Genomic DNA, 18,201 nt, shown 5'->3' with positions numbered 1-18,201 from the left:
CTGCTCCTTTTCTATTAGTTTTGCTTTCTCCTTTGCATAGATACTGCCAGGGTCGGCCTTTGGTCAACTGGTGCTCTAGGCAAAAGGACTCCACAGGGCCACCCCTCACTACCTGGTGCCTCCATCCTGGTCTACCTATACCATCCAGATTACTAGAAAAGCACCCCTGCTAGAGCAGTGCCCTAGGCGGCCGCCTAGTTTGTTTATGCCTAAGGCCAGATTTGGATACTGTACCATATTAAATCTCTTTTTCTTTCTGATGTCCATATTTCTTCAGATGTCTCCTGCTCTCCCTGTTTCTCCTTACTTTGAGGACTTGTTATTCCATCATGCTATGATTTTACCTGTGTTAGACTTTCTACATTAAATCCTTAACTTTGCAAGTATTTCATAACTTCAACTTCTAGTTTTTTAACTTCTACTTTACTAATCTTCTATTCTATGTTCCCCCTTTGTCATCTTATTTTTTTATTGTGATACTTTCCACATCTGGATGCCTTTGCCTGTATTTCTCTTCGAATATCTTTGGGACTGCTTTTTTGTGTTGATTAATTTGTCTTTCTCCTTTGCATAAATATTGCATCATATCAGATCTCTCTTTCTTTCCCATGTCCATATTTCTTTTTCATACCTTTCAAAAGTCTCTAGATTTTGTTCTTTATATTTTTGCACTTCCTCATTCACTTCTTTTTCCAAACAGCTTGAGGTTTCTTGGTCTATATAATGTTTTTCATAAATCTGTTATATTACTGAACACAGATTTTTATTTGAAACTTCTGACAGTTTCTCTTGTGGAAGTATTTTTTTCCCTCTAATTTCTCTTTTAATCTTTTTGTATATCTTCTGCCTGGACTTCTTGCATAATAGTAACAATATATAATTTATATTTCTTATCCTCAATCCACACTATTGTCTTTATGGCTCTTTTTTGATCTATCAACTTTTGTGATTTTTGTGGACCGCTACTTCCTTCTACAACAGGGGGGCCATCCTCTTCCTGGGCCTGGCCCAGCCCCATTGTAGGAATGTTTCCTTATCTTCAGGATACTACACTGTCATTTTTTTCTAGTCCTGATACCAATGTGCCTACCAGGATTGGGCATTTTTTACCTGGGTCTTGAGCACCCAGCTATCTTTTTTATTTTGTTCCTACGTCTGTCCATGATATATGCTATATAAAAGACATTCTATATATAAGTGTCATCTTGGTGAGATTTTGTAAAAAACAGGTTCCACCTTGTGAAGGTACTCACCAAGACTTGATGATGAATTTAATTCCAGCAATACTACTTACCTTTGCTTGCTGATCTACCATCTCTCTATTCAGACACTATTATCTGTCCATTGAGAGATGATTCTCTACTACTTTTTGATAACCCCAAACATTCCCAAAGATAGTTATCTCTAACTGCCTTATATACAGTACCTGAATAAGATCTCCTCTTAAATATCTATAAGAGACACTGTAGAAGTTCAGATATTTCATAATAACTTCAATTTTCACTTCCATGGATGGTCCTGGTATATTTCCACTGTACTCTTTCCAGTTTACTCATGCTTGTTTTCTTACAGGGTTTCCATATTGTTATTCCACACTCAAGTTTGGGTCTAATGTAACTAACAAACAATGACTTCATTATTTCTGATTTCCTAGACTTTATAAATATTTTTATATGACCTATAGTTCTATAACTACCATTAACCAAGTGGTTGATATGATTAGAAAAATTCAAAGCTGGATGTACCCATATAACCAGGTCATTAAATAAAGCTGTAGTATAAATCACTGTGTACTGCATTAAATGTACACCTTTCAGTTTATGCTTCCAAATCTCATATGCTTGGGTTTTTGATTTATTTACCAGCGTATAATTCTCCTGTGCAGAAATGGTCAATTTAGTCAAGTTCTTTTGCAGACATGACCTATTTGTAATACGTTATCAGTTTACCAAAATTCAGGTCATCTCCATACAGACTGTAGAATACCTCAGATGAAAAAGATAGGTCTGAAATATACAATCTAAGCAAGTAAAGGCCTAGGACAGACCCTGATTGTAACCAACAATTTCAGCTGTCCAATTGCTGTATGATACCTGTCATGTCCTATTTTAAGCCGTGCAGCTATCCTTCTTATCAAGAGGCAATCAATACCCAGTTGTAATTTATTGATCAGTGTTTTGTGCATAACCCTGTCAAATGTTGAAGTTAAATCTATATAAATTACATCACAGCACAATTTTTCATTCAAATCTGTTATTATATTGTTATAGAACATCATGTTACAGGTGGTAATAGATTTATTTTCAACATACATATGCTGATGTATGGTTTTTAAGTCCCAGTCTTTCCAGTTCTGACCATAACGTATCCAATATTACCTTCTCCATTATTTTTCCACAACATGAAAGTAGACTTAAGGGTCTATATGACTGTGGGTTCGTCCCTTTCCTTAAAGACAGGTATAATAAGTGCATGCTTTCAATCTTGTGGAATTTCCTATATTTATATGACCTAGTAAATAATAGATATAATAGTACTATAAGTTCTTGTTGAAGTGCTCTCAGGTCATTATTACTTATTCAGTCTCCTCTCAGTGCTGTGTTTGGATTCAGTTTGTATAGTTCCTTTCCAATATAATCTATTTTGTTTCCAGTATCCTGCATACCACTAGAACAACTTATCACCCCCTTTGTGGACCCAAACTGTTTTGCATAAGATTTTGTAAATATATCTATAATCTCTTGTGTCTCTGAATAAATTTTAGAATCTACACAGAGTTATTAATTTATATGTATTTACTCATTTTACATCTTATGTATCTATAAAATGGTTTCATATTATGTCAGTATTTTCATATAAAATTTCTTAAAAATGCCCACTGTGGCCATGAAAGGGGGCCAGATGCATGGTGTCATGTCCTTTGTTGGATGCTAGTAGCAAGGATGGTTAATGATACACAGATCCACTGGGGTAGGCAGTTCACTAATCCCCTATGATTTCATGTGAGAGCTCAAATATATTTCTGTCCACACAATGTTGGTCAAGTATGTCTCATTCATGTTAGCCTCTGGAAGACCTTTCTGTGATTTGATAAGTGATGTCATGCAACATCACTGACACTGCCTCTGAGTGTGGTCACTAACACATGCTGCTCAGCCAATGTGGATCCTTTTCCTACATTTCAGCAGACTTGATAATCTTGCTCATCAGGAAATCCAAGCATTTAGAATAGCTGATTGCCACTGCTCATCATCCTAATTTTGTACATTTCTGAATAACTCCTCCATATATGCTTTCATCATTTGCATATATGATGGCTCTCGTTTTTAATTAACCCTCATTTGTATGTCATTATGCAATCATTTACATGCAATGCATACCCAATAGAGGTAAATGTTACACAAGTCTATGATTGCCCCTCCCTGAGTGCTCCCTCTCAGCTTGCTATCTCATGCAATGTGGTGTGCTGTTTGCTTCTGAATACCACTTTATGTGTGCGTCTGTAAATTTATTTTTTGTGTTAAATTACAGGTACACAATTACACCTTTAAAACAATTATGTAAATCATCATAACTTCCTATCAGAAGCTCACTTTTGCTTCTGAGGAATTCTTGTGTTTCCATCTCCTGCAGTTGCTGACATAAACAGAAGTTGTTTCCAAAGATCTTGAAGTTAACAAAAACAATTTGAATTATAGAACTGAGTTCAGCATGTAGTTCAAGAGTCAAAGGTGGAGGTGTCTCACTTTACATGAAAAATAAATATACCTCAAGGCTGGTCAAACAGAACAATGCACTTGAAATTTTCCATGTTCAAATAACCATAGGCAAAATCTCACACCACTTCCTTCCAAGCTATAGGTCCCCCTCCATGACCCAGGATACCCATAACATATTTTTAAACTTATTGGAAACACTCACCATCCAACCCAATACCATATTCATGGGTGACTTTAATTACAACACTATTAACTGGGAGTCATATAAAACACCAAATGTACAGGCACAGAGTTTCCTGGATTTTGTAAACACAAACTCCATGGACCAGATTGTCAATACACCAACCAGGGGTGCAAACATACTGGATTTGATCCTCACTGATATGGGAGAGTGGTGCACACTGCCTAGTGTAATGTTTTCTCTGGTAAAGTGAGACCACAAAATGGTCTCCTTTGAAATAAAAATAAAACCTGGAACCCCAGCTAACCCTGGAATATTCAGGAACTACTCTAAGGCTAACTTCCTACTATTAAGTGATAACCTGGCAAAATGTCAAGCCCCCATAAACCCTGAGAACACTGTGATAAGAGACTTAGGGACACAGGGGGACAACGGTCTCACCTTCGATAACCACATCGCCACAAGTCAGGAAATCCTTCTATGTGGCACACCTCATCACGGAGGGCTTTTCATCCAGAAAAAAGGAGGTCATTGTCCCACTGTACTCATCCCTCATTAGACCCATTATAGAACACAATGCCCCATTTGGTATGTACCTCTCAAGACATTTGCAACAACTGGAAAGGCCACAGAAATACCTCACTAAAAGAATCACAGGCCTAAAGCAGATGCCCTATGCTGACTGCCTTAAAAAACTCCAGCTATACTCTGTTGCATATCATCTACTCAGAGGCGATCTTTGCTTAACGTACAAGGCCATGTCAAACCCAGAGCTGTTGGACATGCTACACTTAAAGAAATCCCAATCCCTCAGAGCCACACGCTCCAGGGAGCTAAACCTTGTCATCACAATAAACAAAACACGCTGGAGGGATAGGTTCCTGACCCAGAGACTCCCCAGACTGTGGAGTAGATTGTCCATACATGTCAAGCAGAGTGCCTCTTTGGTCCTCTTCAAAAGGAACCTTGACGATTGGATGGGAGAAAGGAAATTCATCCCGGGGATCACGTCAGTCGCCCTGCTAGACAGGGGTCCAGGGAAATAAATAGTGTGGGAAGAAATAGCCAGGGAATTGTTATGGCTAGGCTTGTACAGGCCCTAGGGCTGATAGCCTAGTACCAACCTATGAAACCTATAAACCTATGCCTATGTAGAACTGTTCACAAAAACTCTATACAAGCATGTTAATAGCTGCTTAGAGGCAGCTCTACCTACCAAGAAGTACAGAACTAACATAAAAAGTAAGCTACCCTGGTGGAATCACAACATCAGTAGGATGTATAACAGAAGGAAGAAAATCATGGCAAAAATTAGGAGGTGCAGCACCCAGCAGGATAAAAGTACTCTCATCAAACTAAACAAACAACTCAGAGGACAAATAAAATCTACCAAAGCCAATTTTGAGGTAAATTTGGACTCCCAGGCCAAGGACAACCACAATGTTTTCTTTAACTATGTCCACAGCTTTAAAGGCAATACACAATTGTGTGCATTGCTCATTGTTAATGGAGCCACCTATACTGAGCCAGAAGATATAGAAAACCTACTGGCTGACAAATTCAGCTCCAACTTTACCACTTTCTCCCTCAGCCTTTTCTCAGGAAATGCCATAAAATATAACTTCCCAGCTATCACTAAGGAACAAGTCCTTAATGCTCTTCCCAAGGCCAAGAACATTGTGTCAAAACGCAGACAATATCTCAGGATGCCTTAAAAATAGCATGAAACATGACCTATCAGTCCATCTTGAATTGCTATTTAACTGCAGCCTCCAAACAGGTTTCATACCACACGAATGAAGAACAGCAGCAGTCATTCCTCTGCACAAACGTGGGCCACCTACAGACCCTGGAAACTAATGACCAATAAGTCTCAAATAATAAGTCTCAAATAATAAGTCTCAAAAGTCTCATATGCAAATCCATGGAAAGAATTATCAATGAGATGATCAATTATGACACAGGAAACCTTTAGACACTGGACTCAACCCAATTTAGTGTCGGCAAGGGCAGGTCATGCCTACTCAACCTGGTGAACATATTTCAGATGGTCATCAAGGCAATGGATGAGGCCAAAATGGTTCACACTGCCTACCTTGACCTGGCCAAGGCATTTGGCACAATACCTCACTCAGGCATTACTGACAAACTCAAGTGGTTAGGTATAAACCCTTATGTCACCAGCGGATTACCAGTTGCCTTACAGACAGGACTCACAAAGTTATAATTGGGGAGTCCACCTCTACAAAGAGGCCAGTCACAAGCGGATTCCCTCAGGGATCAGTCCTGGGACTGCTCCTTTTTGGCACTTACTTCTCTGAAGTCAAGGTAATGTCATTGTAATTCTCCTTATAAAATGAGTCCAAATTTGATAAGTCTAATATCTGAAGGTATGTACAACAATTATAATTGGATGAATCTAATTTCAAAATTATACAAAATGTTGATAACATATAAAACTAACCCTAATGCAAGATATTGAAATTTCATAGCAAAAGGATGTCACGCTAATCTATCAATTGAGAGTAAAACAAATCTTTTATGTTCTGTTAACTTTAAATTTAAATTACAAGTATGGAAAATATTCACATGGAAATATATTCACAGGGCATTTATTACACCTGATAAACTAGCCAAATTCAATTCACTTGATAAATCCATTTGTTGGAGATATTCTTTAAACTGTAAAGCTGATTGGTCTCATATATTTTTGATTGTATTAAAATAAATATAATTTTGGGAAGAAATTACTATTTTTCTTCAAGCTATATTCACAGATACCTTTATTTTAGCCAAATCTTTAGTCATCTTAAATGTTAATGATACTACTGGAATGAATAAAAAAGACCTATACCTACTTTGGTCCATACTAGCTGTGGCAAGGAAATGTATAACTAGAAAGTGGAAGTCTTCACAAGAACCTACTCTGGAAGAATTCTTGAGATTGATGGAAGAAACAGCGACATTAGAAATTAAGGTGAAGGAATCGAGAATTTCACCTAGGGAAAAATGTTATCTCTTATCGAGACATTAAAAATGAACCCTAAATAATTAATGTGTAACTTTATACTTTATTAATTGAATATTATACATTTTTGTTACTAATTTCATATATTTTATTTTTTTTCTTCCCTCCTTGGTTCAGGTCAATTGTACATAATGTATATAAAGGTTTATAATGCTTGTTTAATGATTATTGTATTGTTAAACATTATATTATTCGAAAAATAAAACATTATTTGAAGAAAAAAAAGGCAATGTCATTGGCCTCTGGCTGACTAAATTTGAAGATGATTGCAAATTAGGAGCAGTCATAGAATCTCCCACTGACACAAATGTTCTCCAGGAAGGGCCATGACAGACAAATAACTGGTGTCAGAGCCATGGACTAAAACTAAATGCCAAGAAATGCATACTAGTATCCTATGGGAAGTCATCCACCCTGGTTACTATCATATTGACAACACACCCCTAAAAGCTGACCCAGTAGTCATGGACTTGGGGACGCACATAGGCAGTAATCTAGCCTTTAACCATCATGTGTCTACAGTAGTGAGGAAATCATTCTATGTTGTGCAACTTATACACAATGTTATGGCATCCAGGTCCAAGGAAGTCATTGTTCCACTATATTCAGCATTCCTTAGGTGTATCATTGAGTACAATGCTCCCTTAGGTATGTATTTGACCAGGCACATCCAACAACTGGAATGTCCACAGAGGTTTCAAACTAAAATAATACAAGGTATAAGTAACATGTACTCTGCAAACTGCCTCAAGGCCATATCCCTGTATTCTGTTTCTTACAGGCTGTTGAGGGGAGATCTATGCCTGGCATACAAGGCATTGTCAAACCCCACTGTGATGGACCTCCTGCATATCCACAAATCAAACAGCACCAGAGTTAAATTATGCCTGTGATATAAATAGGACCTGCTGGAGAAACAGATATGTATCCCAGACACTACTCCTTCTCTGGAACAGGGTGTCCATGCAAGTGAAGGAGGTTCCTCCCTAATCTAATTAAAGTTTACCTTGGAAAATTGGATAGGGAACAGGAAATCCATTCCTGGTTTGGCACCTTGTCTCTAATGAAATCAGGCAGCCTTTAAATGGTTCATCTCCCAGCATCTAGCTTGCAAATGTTTAATCTCTCAAGCCCCTGCTTACATTTATCAAGGGTACTAGAACTGGTAAGTGTTTTGGGATGCATGGGTAGGCTTAAAAAGATCCTTATGGTCATTAGCCTAGTAAACACCTGTGAACCTATTATTTATTTTCATTTGTTAAGTGGGTTACAACACTAATCCACATGGACGTTTGCCAGGCTCAGCCCTGGAGTACTATCTGGTTACATGATTTCATTAAAATCACAGAGTACTCAAATGAAGGATAAGAGAACCAAACTGTGGACTACAGGAAGCAGCTCACTAACAGCTCATAACTTTAATCCTTCTACACTATTGTCAGAGTAATAGTCAGACATTTGCGATATTTTTTGAAATCAAGCAATATTTCAGCCTTTTGGAGCAGTGGAAGAATTTTGGGCTTAGTTCACAAGGTGAGATTTTACTGCAGTGAGACAAAAACAAGTGTGAAATTTACTGAATTTGCAAAAGTTTTCCTAGCAAATTTACTGAGTCTATTAGCCAAAGTGGATCACTTTACTGATATAGCATTTTACAATCAGATTCTTCAAAATAAATCTGGATTCAAAGCTTTTTTTTTTAATTTTTTGCTATAAATGTTTTCTGTGTGAGATAGTTTCACTTTAGAATTCAGTCTTCAGCCAGTGAAAGTATAGGAAGTGTCTCTGATGATCCCTTTCATTTATAATGTCACTTCCCTATCTTCCTCCTGAGTGGCTCTAGTCTCTCCTGTTTCCATGCTAACATCTCCAATCCCTGCCTGCCTGCTAATTTTATTGATATTGTTTTCCCTTCTATTTCCCTTCCCATTGTTCTGCTGGCATACTGTGCATTTTCCTTCTTTTGCTTTGCTGATTTGCTGCCTTCTTCTATATGTTCCTTCTCCCATAGGAGCTTCTTCCTTCTGCAGTCTTGTTTTGCTTTTTCTAAACAGCCATTGCATTCCCACCCCAATCCATTTCATTCCTACTCTTCTGTCATCCTAATGTGCCTTTCCAGCCCGATTCAGCATCAGAAGTGTTAGAAGACAGAGATAGATTATACTCCTAATGAACAGCCTCTTCCCCTCCAAAGAACCCCCCCCCATGCTCTTCATCCCACTTCTTGAGCCAAAAGTTGAACTTTCCCCAAGCTGCTGGCTACTGGCGTACCTACTACCTCTGGCATTGCTATTGTACTCCCAAGCTTCTACAGACTTCAGCAAAGGTGTAAAACACAATGCAGATATTCATCTTAAGCAATTTACATAATTGTTTTTTTTTTTTTTACAACTAACTCACATTACTATTAACATCTGCACCCCAGTCACTTTATTGGCCTGTTCATTCCTGGAGGATGAGTGCTCTGTAGCCCATTTTCCCGCTTGAAGTGAGAGCTGAGTGAAACAGGAGTTGGAACTTCCTTCCATATGTAAGGGATTTGGATCATTGCCTAATTCCCTCTGTTTGGTGGCTTGTGAGCTCTGAAATTTCTGATCACGGGGCAAGTGCATGCTGCCATACATGCCTACCTCACACTACAGAATAGACATCATTAGAAAGAGATTGGTGGATGATGCACCTGTACATCAGTACTGCAGTGAACCAACCCGACCCCCACCAGGGTGGGAATGTGGCATGGGCTGATCACTCTCATCCTTCTCTCTGCCCCCTCCTTTGCCTATACCATTAATCAAATATAGGTTGTTATTTGGGTCACAGTCAGGGCTTTATCTTTTTATGCCACAGTGCTACAACCATGTTACTTAACCTTTAACTAAAGTCAAATTATTATAGATTTACTTCAAAGTAAAAAAGTGAACTTCTAAGAAAATGACAATTTTTAACATACATTAAAAGGTGCATCAACTTGAACAAAAATGGCTCATTCAACCTATTTGCAAAGAATGGCAGATATTCCCTTACCCTTCTATTTTAAAGCTAGGCAAAAGTTTGGGGAGGGGGCACCGGCACCAATTAGAGTTTTGATTGTCCATTTTTTTAACTGTTGTGATTCAGTCAGCATAAAACCACAGTAGAATTCTTGCAGAATACAACTTCAATTTTTTAAAATTACATATGCAAGAAAGTTACAAATGCATGGGTAATACACCAGCTCTCAGACTACTACTACTATCCCATTATCTGGCCTGCTGCTGAAAAAATGGATCTTGTCTATGTTCTTCACTTAACCCTCCTTTGTTTTCCTTTATATTATGCCTCCCCTCTCCGTATTATTTATTCCTCCTAATACTGATCATACTATTGTGCAAAAACTTCCCCTATTCTGCCATTTCCATGCCCCTGGTAAAATGTCCCATATTAGCCTGTGCACAAGCACACTGTTACTTGGTGTCACTTTGGTATCAGGCAGTGCTTGAGAGTGCTATTAGGTAGTAATAACAACCAGTGTTTTGTTCTGTTTCTACCTCTGCCTTCTTGATACTCTTAAGTATTCCCTTATGTGGTCCTATAATATATACTGCACTGCTTTTTTGTTTTATCTGTTTATGACTACTAAGTGCTAATAATAAATAGGGATTTTATAGGTTGTTGTGTCTTTCGGCTTATCCCAGTTAGGGGTCGCCACAGCAGAACTCCGGTCCGCTAATGTTTGGTAGTGGATTTTTACGTGCCGAGTTACCAGCCCTGATGCACAACCTTCAATGAAGGCACACCCATTCACGCATGCCTCCACACAATAGACGCTCTAGCTGAGAATCGAATGCGACAACGTCTTGCTGTGAGGCAACAATGCTAACGCAGCACCACAGGTAAGTTAGAAAAAAAACAGAATTAATGGTGTGGAAACTGGTGAAGAGAAAGACATGAATGTCACGATGACTGTAATTTAATTTGTTTAATGGAGGATCATCACAACTTGATTTAGTAGTTATTTCTGGAAAGACAGAAGGAGAAAGCAGTAGAGTCTTATTGCACTCAATTTAGCATAAGGTCAAACAGCTGTAGAAACAATGGGTTTAACAGCATAACAGGAAAGTCAATATTATATAATTAAACAAATGAATTTGAGAGAAATGGTGTTTGTGTTTTTTTTATCATGGCCCACAGCTGTGGACCAGATGCTGCTCTAAAATCAAACTCATTTATAGTAATCTTTTCAGGCATATAGCTAAATAAATATTTGAATTGGTGTCCCTTTGTGATTTAGTAGGAAAACAGCATGTTATATATTGCAAGGAAATGACCATCCAGAATTTTGCAGAATGTCTCTGATTCTGCTTCATATTTTTTGCTTTTCCCCTATAAATGTTTTGATTTTCTAGTAAATCACAGAGGATTACCATCTGTCAATAATGCTAGACTTTCATTCTCAACTTCTTAGCACAAGAATTCTGGACAAAGCCAAAACAATCAGGGGTGGAGTGGAGACAAAAAGTGCCAAATCAGGAACATATTTTCAAAATTGCTGGTATGAACTCAAAAAGTTATCACAGGTTTTGCATTAGCATGAATTTTCTGAAGGCTGTGAAGCCTGAAATTCAGTATATGCCATTATTTATTGACTTCAGTCTTCACTGATTTTCCAGAAAGCAACAAATTTTATGAGGGACAAGCCAAAAATATAAGGCAAAAATATGGACATTCTGTAAAATTTTGGGGTTTACCACCTGTCCTTCTTTAAGCAAGACAGTCCCTATTTGGCCAGTTGTGTCCTGTGAAAAAGCAGAAAATAGCAAATGTCATGACGCCTGAGATTTTAGGACATTTTGTTTCTCTTAATAGTTGCATAAAACAGTTAATTTGTATCTGAAACATCTTAATATGATATTAAACAGCAAACCAGCTCAAATTCTGTACAATCAAGCTGTAGTGTTTGAAAAACTGATTTCCATGCCTTTGTTCTTGTTTTGAGTACAGTTTGCCCTGAAAAATCTCACATTTACGTAAAACTGCTCTACTTTAAGCATTTAAAGTGGGAAACCTAGAAATTTTCGACATTTGAGAAGTATGCAGATATTACATGGGATTGTGTTATATACTTGCTACTACCTTTTATTCTATCCTTGGCTGCCTGCACACGATGGATGCTATTGCAATTGAACTGGAATATGCACCGAACAAACTAAGTGGGGTAAGGAAATGGAACAGTCTGCTAGAATCTAAAGATAATCCCCTACTAAATATTAATATGGAATTCACCTCGACGGTATTTAATACAGAGAAAGGTAACATTGACAAGATAAAAGATTTTAATGTTGCCTCACGAGACCTAGAAAATATCTTGTATAAACTTTACAGACTTATTTGGCAGAGACGCCACCTGGAAGCGTGTCTGCACTTCAAAGTAATTCCCAGGGGAAAGAGGGTTCTATGTATGCCCTCATACGGAGAAACCCATCCTGAGTTACTACGCAAGTGGCAACAGCTAAACTTGGATTTGGGGTTTAACTACATAAGGCTGCTGTTAGAACATTTCTTGCCGATAGAGAAAGACCTCAATACACAAGCTGAAACTTTAACTAAAGATATTATGGCTAACTTTAAGGAGGAGCAATTCCAACAGAGACTAGATAACATCTTTAATCAGCTCTCTATGTATGGCGATAAACTACAACAGATAAAAACACGCAAATTGCATAGAGATCATATGGATTTTGCTAACAATCACGTTTTTGCTTGGCCAAGATATAGAGAAGCTAGTATAACTGAAAATGTATTTCCTGTGAACTCTGGTCAAAACCAAGAACATTTTCCTAGCCAGAGTTACGTTTCAGCCTTAACGAATACCAATTCCACCTTAAGGAATCCAGCTGCTATAACTGAAGCCCCTACGTCATCTGCATCATCGAATACACTGAATCATGAAGTGAGAGACACTCCCCCTTGTAATCAACAAGCACTTGCTCAACAGAATGCGAGTGCACAAGGCGCCAAACCTAAAATTAAACAAGGGAATCTAGAGGGTTTTTTACCCCTTCCACTAAAGTTTCGGAAGAATTTTCAGAGCAGATCGAGGAGCAGAGGCCGCACCAAAAGAAAGTACTCTGGGGAAGAAGCGACATTCGGCAACAGAAACTGGAGAAGAGAACAGAGAATCTAGTTTTTAATCTTTCACAACGGACTTTATCTGAGACTGACTACGCATTACTGAATAGAGGTTTATCCTTTATACCTGCCCAGGTTAGTAACATAAGTGAAGTGTTAACTGACCTGCGGCTATTTGTTCGAAAAATTAACCTGAAATGTATGTTTAAAAATAGAATCCATTCCACTGATTTTGATAAGGAGGCTAATAATAATTTTAAAAGGAAGAGTATTTTTACTCCTTCACAGACACCAGTTACTGAATGTTTTATAAAGGCTTGTGAAACAGATTTTTATAGACATTTTAATAATAAAATGAAAAATTTATATACTAATATTTCACACTCTGAATGGGAATCTTTATATGCCCTTCAACATGATAAAAATATAGTAATAAAACCTGCTGACAAAGGGGGTGGTATTGTGATACTAGACTATACATCTTACAATACTCTAATGTTTACCATGCTTAGAGACACTGACACATATAAGGAGATCAACACTAATGATCTGACAAAAGTTATTTTCTCAGTACATCAGGAGCTATATGATTTTCTAATGTGTAGACAGATAGATCAAGAATTATATCAATATTTTCTAATAGAGCAACCCAAGATTCCATACATAAAAGGGCTGCCGAAAATACATAAAGGTATAACACCACCACCCTTACGACCGATAGTAGTAGGAGAAGGGTGGGTTACTGAAACTATGTCAGTCTATATAGAAAAGAAGTTAAGGCCTATTATTGATGAGATAGCTTCCATTCTAAAGGACACACACCAGCTGCTAGAAGTATTAACAGACTTTAAAGAGGGTATTCCCACTAATAGTCTCCTAATAACTATGGACATGAAGAACCTATTTACCTCCATTCCTAACAGCTATGGCTCTGAAGCTATTAGACACATTATTCACAATACAGACAAGTTCAACAATAATGAACAGATTCTTTTGAATGCCATTCTAGACCTTATATTAAATAACAATGTCTTTATGTATGACAACACCTTGTTTTTGCAGCAATGGGGAGTGGCTATGGGCACTCCCTGTGCAAATACCTATGCGAACCTTGTTGTCTACTACTGGGAGTGTATGCACTTGTTCAATAATGTCAATTTTGGAAAAATGTTGTTATATAAAAGATTTGTAGACAACATTATAATTTTCTGGGATGGTACGTTACAAGAATTTCTGGATTTAGTGGAATATTTAGAAGCTACTACTTCTTTTTTCAAATTCACCATTGAACATTCCACAACTAAAATAAATTTCTTGGATATCACTATTATCAAAGATGACAATGGCAATTTGAGTCATACTATTTATAGGAAACCCTGCTGGAAAAACACATTATTAGAGTACAGCAGCATGCACCCTAGACACATATTTTGTAATATTGTAAAGGGTCAGCATATTAGGATTAACAAACTATGCAAAGACCAGGAAGACAGAATGGAACAGATACTGAAATTAGAGGATATGTTTATAGAGAGAAACTATAATAGGGAATTGATCCAACAGGTCAAACAATTCTCTGAGTTAATCTCAACCTCCTCTATACAAGGGAGAAACCATTATCAGACACAAGATGGATATAGGTTGAAAAAAAATGTCATATCATTCCAAACTAGATATACCAGTGACAACAGATGTATTACTGGAGTTATACAAAAGAATTGGCATATATTGCTTACAAATGATGATATTAAGGACTTGGTAGGAATAAAACCAAGATTTATTTACACCAACAGCAAGAATCTTAAAAGATTATTATGCTTTGAAAAACAAAATGACAAGTCTAGCAGGACAAATGATATGAAACAAATTGATATAAGAGAAGGATTGACCAGGCCTAATGAACTAGGAACTTACCCATGCAAAACATGTAATATGTGTGGTTATATTTCGAAAGACATAGAGTTCATACATCCTAAGCTAGATATTAACTTTAAACCTAACTTTAAATCAACCTGTACTAGTTCAAATTTGATATATTTAGCCAACTGTCAGGATTGTGATGCGTTCTATATAGGAATGACAACAAGATCTTTGAAAGAACGCATATATAACCATATATACGACATTAGGAAGAAAGATCAGAATAATGCCCTTGCTAAACATATATCTAACAATCCTGAACATAGTTTTAGATTCAGAACACTACAACTTGTACACATGAGTAATAGGAAAGGAGACACTTTTAATGAATTAGAAAGCATAGAATTGCAATGGATTCTCAAGTTCAAAGCACATTATAGCCCAGGCCTGAATCAGTACATTAGTGTTAGATCAGTACTTAAAAAAAGAAGTTTAAAATAAAATAAAACAAAAATATAAAACAAAAAACTTGCACATAGACTTAACAACAATAAAAAATATATATATCTATCATTTATTATATATTTTTACTATATTTTTCACTATATTTACTATTATAAGTGAATTAACATGAAATAAAAATAAGATTCCCATATTTTAGTCTTCATTAAAATATATATATTATATAAATGTTCATTTAATACCCATTCTTAGGATCTTTTAATATATTTTTATCATGTTTTATTACATTAAGATAATATCTATTTAATTAATTTATATTTATACACATTTTCTATATATATATATTTATTTACATCTCTATTTATTCACATATACTTTTATATATTTATAATTTATCAATGCTATTTAATAATGAAATTTACGCTCTATATTTGAATTATAGCTATGTATAAAAGTATATTGTTTCGATTTTGGAACAAATGGATAAATATATGATTTTAATATGCAATCATTTTTACACATATACTATTCTCCATATATATACATTTTTTCTAAACAATGTTCTACATAACTATAAATACTATAATATATAAAATATAAAATATAAAATATCAAATATGATACGAATATACCATTCATTGCTTAATATAGCTTTTATCTACATATTTTACACTGTTTCATACTTAGATAAGCCATGAACAAATATCTATACAATTTTACTATAATATTGATCTGAAAGGAACAAATATTTATATTTATATTCATATCTATATATATCCTTAGCATTTTAGCGTAATCAAAAACTACAGAAGACTTTACTCTTGTTTTGCCTCCTTAGAATGGACATAGGTGCTGAGCTGATTTGACAGTCTCTTTAGTCTATCTATTAGTTATATGTTTTACTCTATCGTAGTTCTCAGACACAGGATTATATTTAGATTATATTTAGCTTTACAAAGTGACATTCAAAAGAACTGCTTAAGCTGACACTTTTAACTGCTCATACATAAGGGGAACTCTAGCTATATATGTATATATACAATATATTCATATGCCTTTTTATGTTCTTCTGACATAATGTCTTATCTTTCCATAGAATTCATTCAAGAACTGAGGTTTCTTTAAGTGACATCAATAGGAAGATATATATATATTTTACATATGTTTTTATGTTTAGTCTTGTTTTTAATTTTGTTTTATATATAGAGTGAGACAGCTTTATGATTCCTTCAGAAACTGCATTGAAATTCTACTTGAAATAACAGCTTTCTGCATTTAATTTTGTAATTACTACACTAATTGATTAATTAATGTAATTTATCAATTATATGTACTATATAAAGAACTGGTTTAGTTACAATTAAATAGATCTGAAGAAGCGTACAGTTTGTACGTGAAAGCGCTCATCTCTCTCTTTGTACCTAATAAAGAAGAATTTTTGCTGCATAATCGTGGTGGTCCTCATACTGGTGTTCTTCTACTAGCACCACAGGTAAGTTAGAAAAAAAACAGAATTAATGGTGTGGAAACTAGTGAAGAGAAAGACATGAATGTCACGATGACTGTAATTTAATTTGTTTAATGGAGGATCATCACAACTTGATTTAGTAGTTATTTCTGGAAAGACAGAAGGAGAAAGCAGTAGAGTCTTATTGCACTCAATTTAGCATAAGGTCAAACAGCTGTAGAAACAATGGGTTTAACAGCATAACAGGAAAGTCAATATTATATAATTAAACAAATGAATTTGAGAGAAATGGTGTTTGTGTTTTTTTTATCATGGCCCACAGCTGTGGACCAGATGCTGCTCTAAAATCAAACTCATTTATAGTAATCTTTTCAGGCATATAGCTAAATAAATATTTGAATTGGTGTCCCTTTGTGATTTAGTAGGAAAACAGCATGTTATATATTGCAAGGAAATGACCGTCCAGAATTTTGCAGAATGTCTCTGATTCTGCTTCATATTTTTTGCTTTTCCCCTATAAATGTTTTGATTTTCTAGTAAATCACAGAGGATTACCATCTGTCAATAATGCTAGACTTTCATTCTCAACTTCTTAGCACAAGAATTCTGGACAAAGCCAAAACAATCAGGGGTGGAGTGGAGACAAAAAGTGCCAAATCAGGAACATATTTTCAAAATTGCTGGTATGAACTCAAAAAGTTATCACAGGTTTTGCATTAGCATGAATTTTCTGAAGGCTGTGAAGCCTGAAATTCAGTATATGCCATTATTTATTGACTTCAGTCTTCACTGATTTTCCAGAAAGCAACAAATTTTATGAGGGACAAGCCAAAAATATAAGGCAAAAATATGGACATTCTGTAAAATTTTGGGGTTTACCACCTGTCCTTCTTTAAGCAAGACAGTCCCTATTTGGCCAGTTGTGTCCTGTGAAAAAGCAGAAAATAGCAAATGTCATGACGCCTGAGATTTTAGGACATTTTGTTTCTCTTAATAGTTGCATAAAACAGTTAATTTGTATCTGAAACATCTTAATATGATATTAAACAGCAAACCAGCTCAAATTCTGTACAATCAAGCTGTAGTGTTTGAAAAACTGATTTCCATGCCTTTGTTCTTGTTTTGAGTACAGTTTGCCCTGAAAAATCTCACATTTACGTAAAACTGCTCTACTTTAAGCATTTAAAGTGGGAAACCTAGAAATTTTCGACATTTGAGAAGTATGCAGATATTACAGTTGTTCAGAAAATGCATGAGCACAGTAATATTTTAAAAATGTTACTGACTTTAGGTTTATTTTTGGCTTTGTCCGGAATACTTGAACAAATCTGTTAAGAGGTATGTGTATACCATACTAAGAGACAGCTAGCAAAGT

This window comes from Protopterus annectens, chromosome 11.part0 (assembly GCF_019279795.1).
Source record: "Protopterus annectens isolate FY-2018-M chromosome 11.part0, PAN1.0, whole genome shotgun sequence".
Classification (NCBI taxonomy): Eukaryota; Metazoa; Chordata; order Ceratodontiformes; family Protopteridae; genus Protopterus; species Protopterus annectens.
This window is presented reverse-complemented; position numbering follows the sequence as displayed.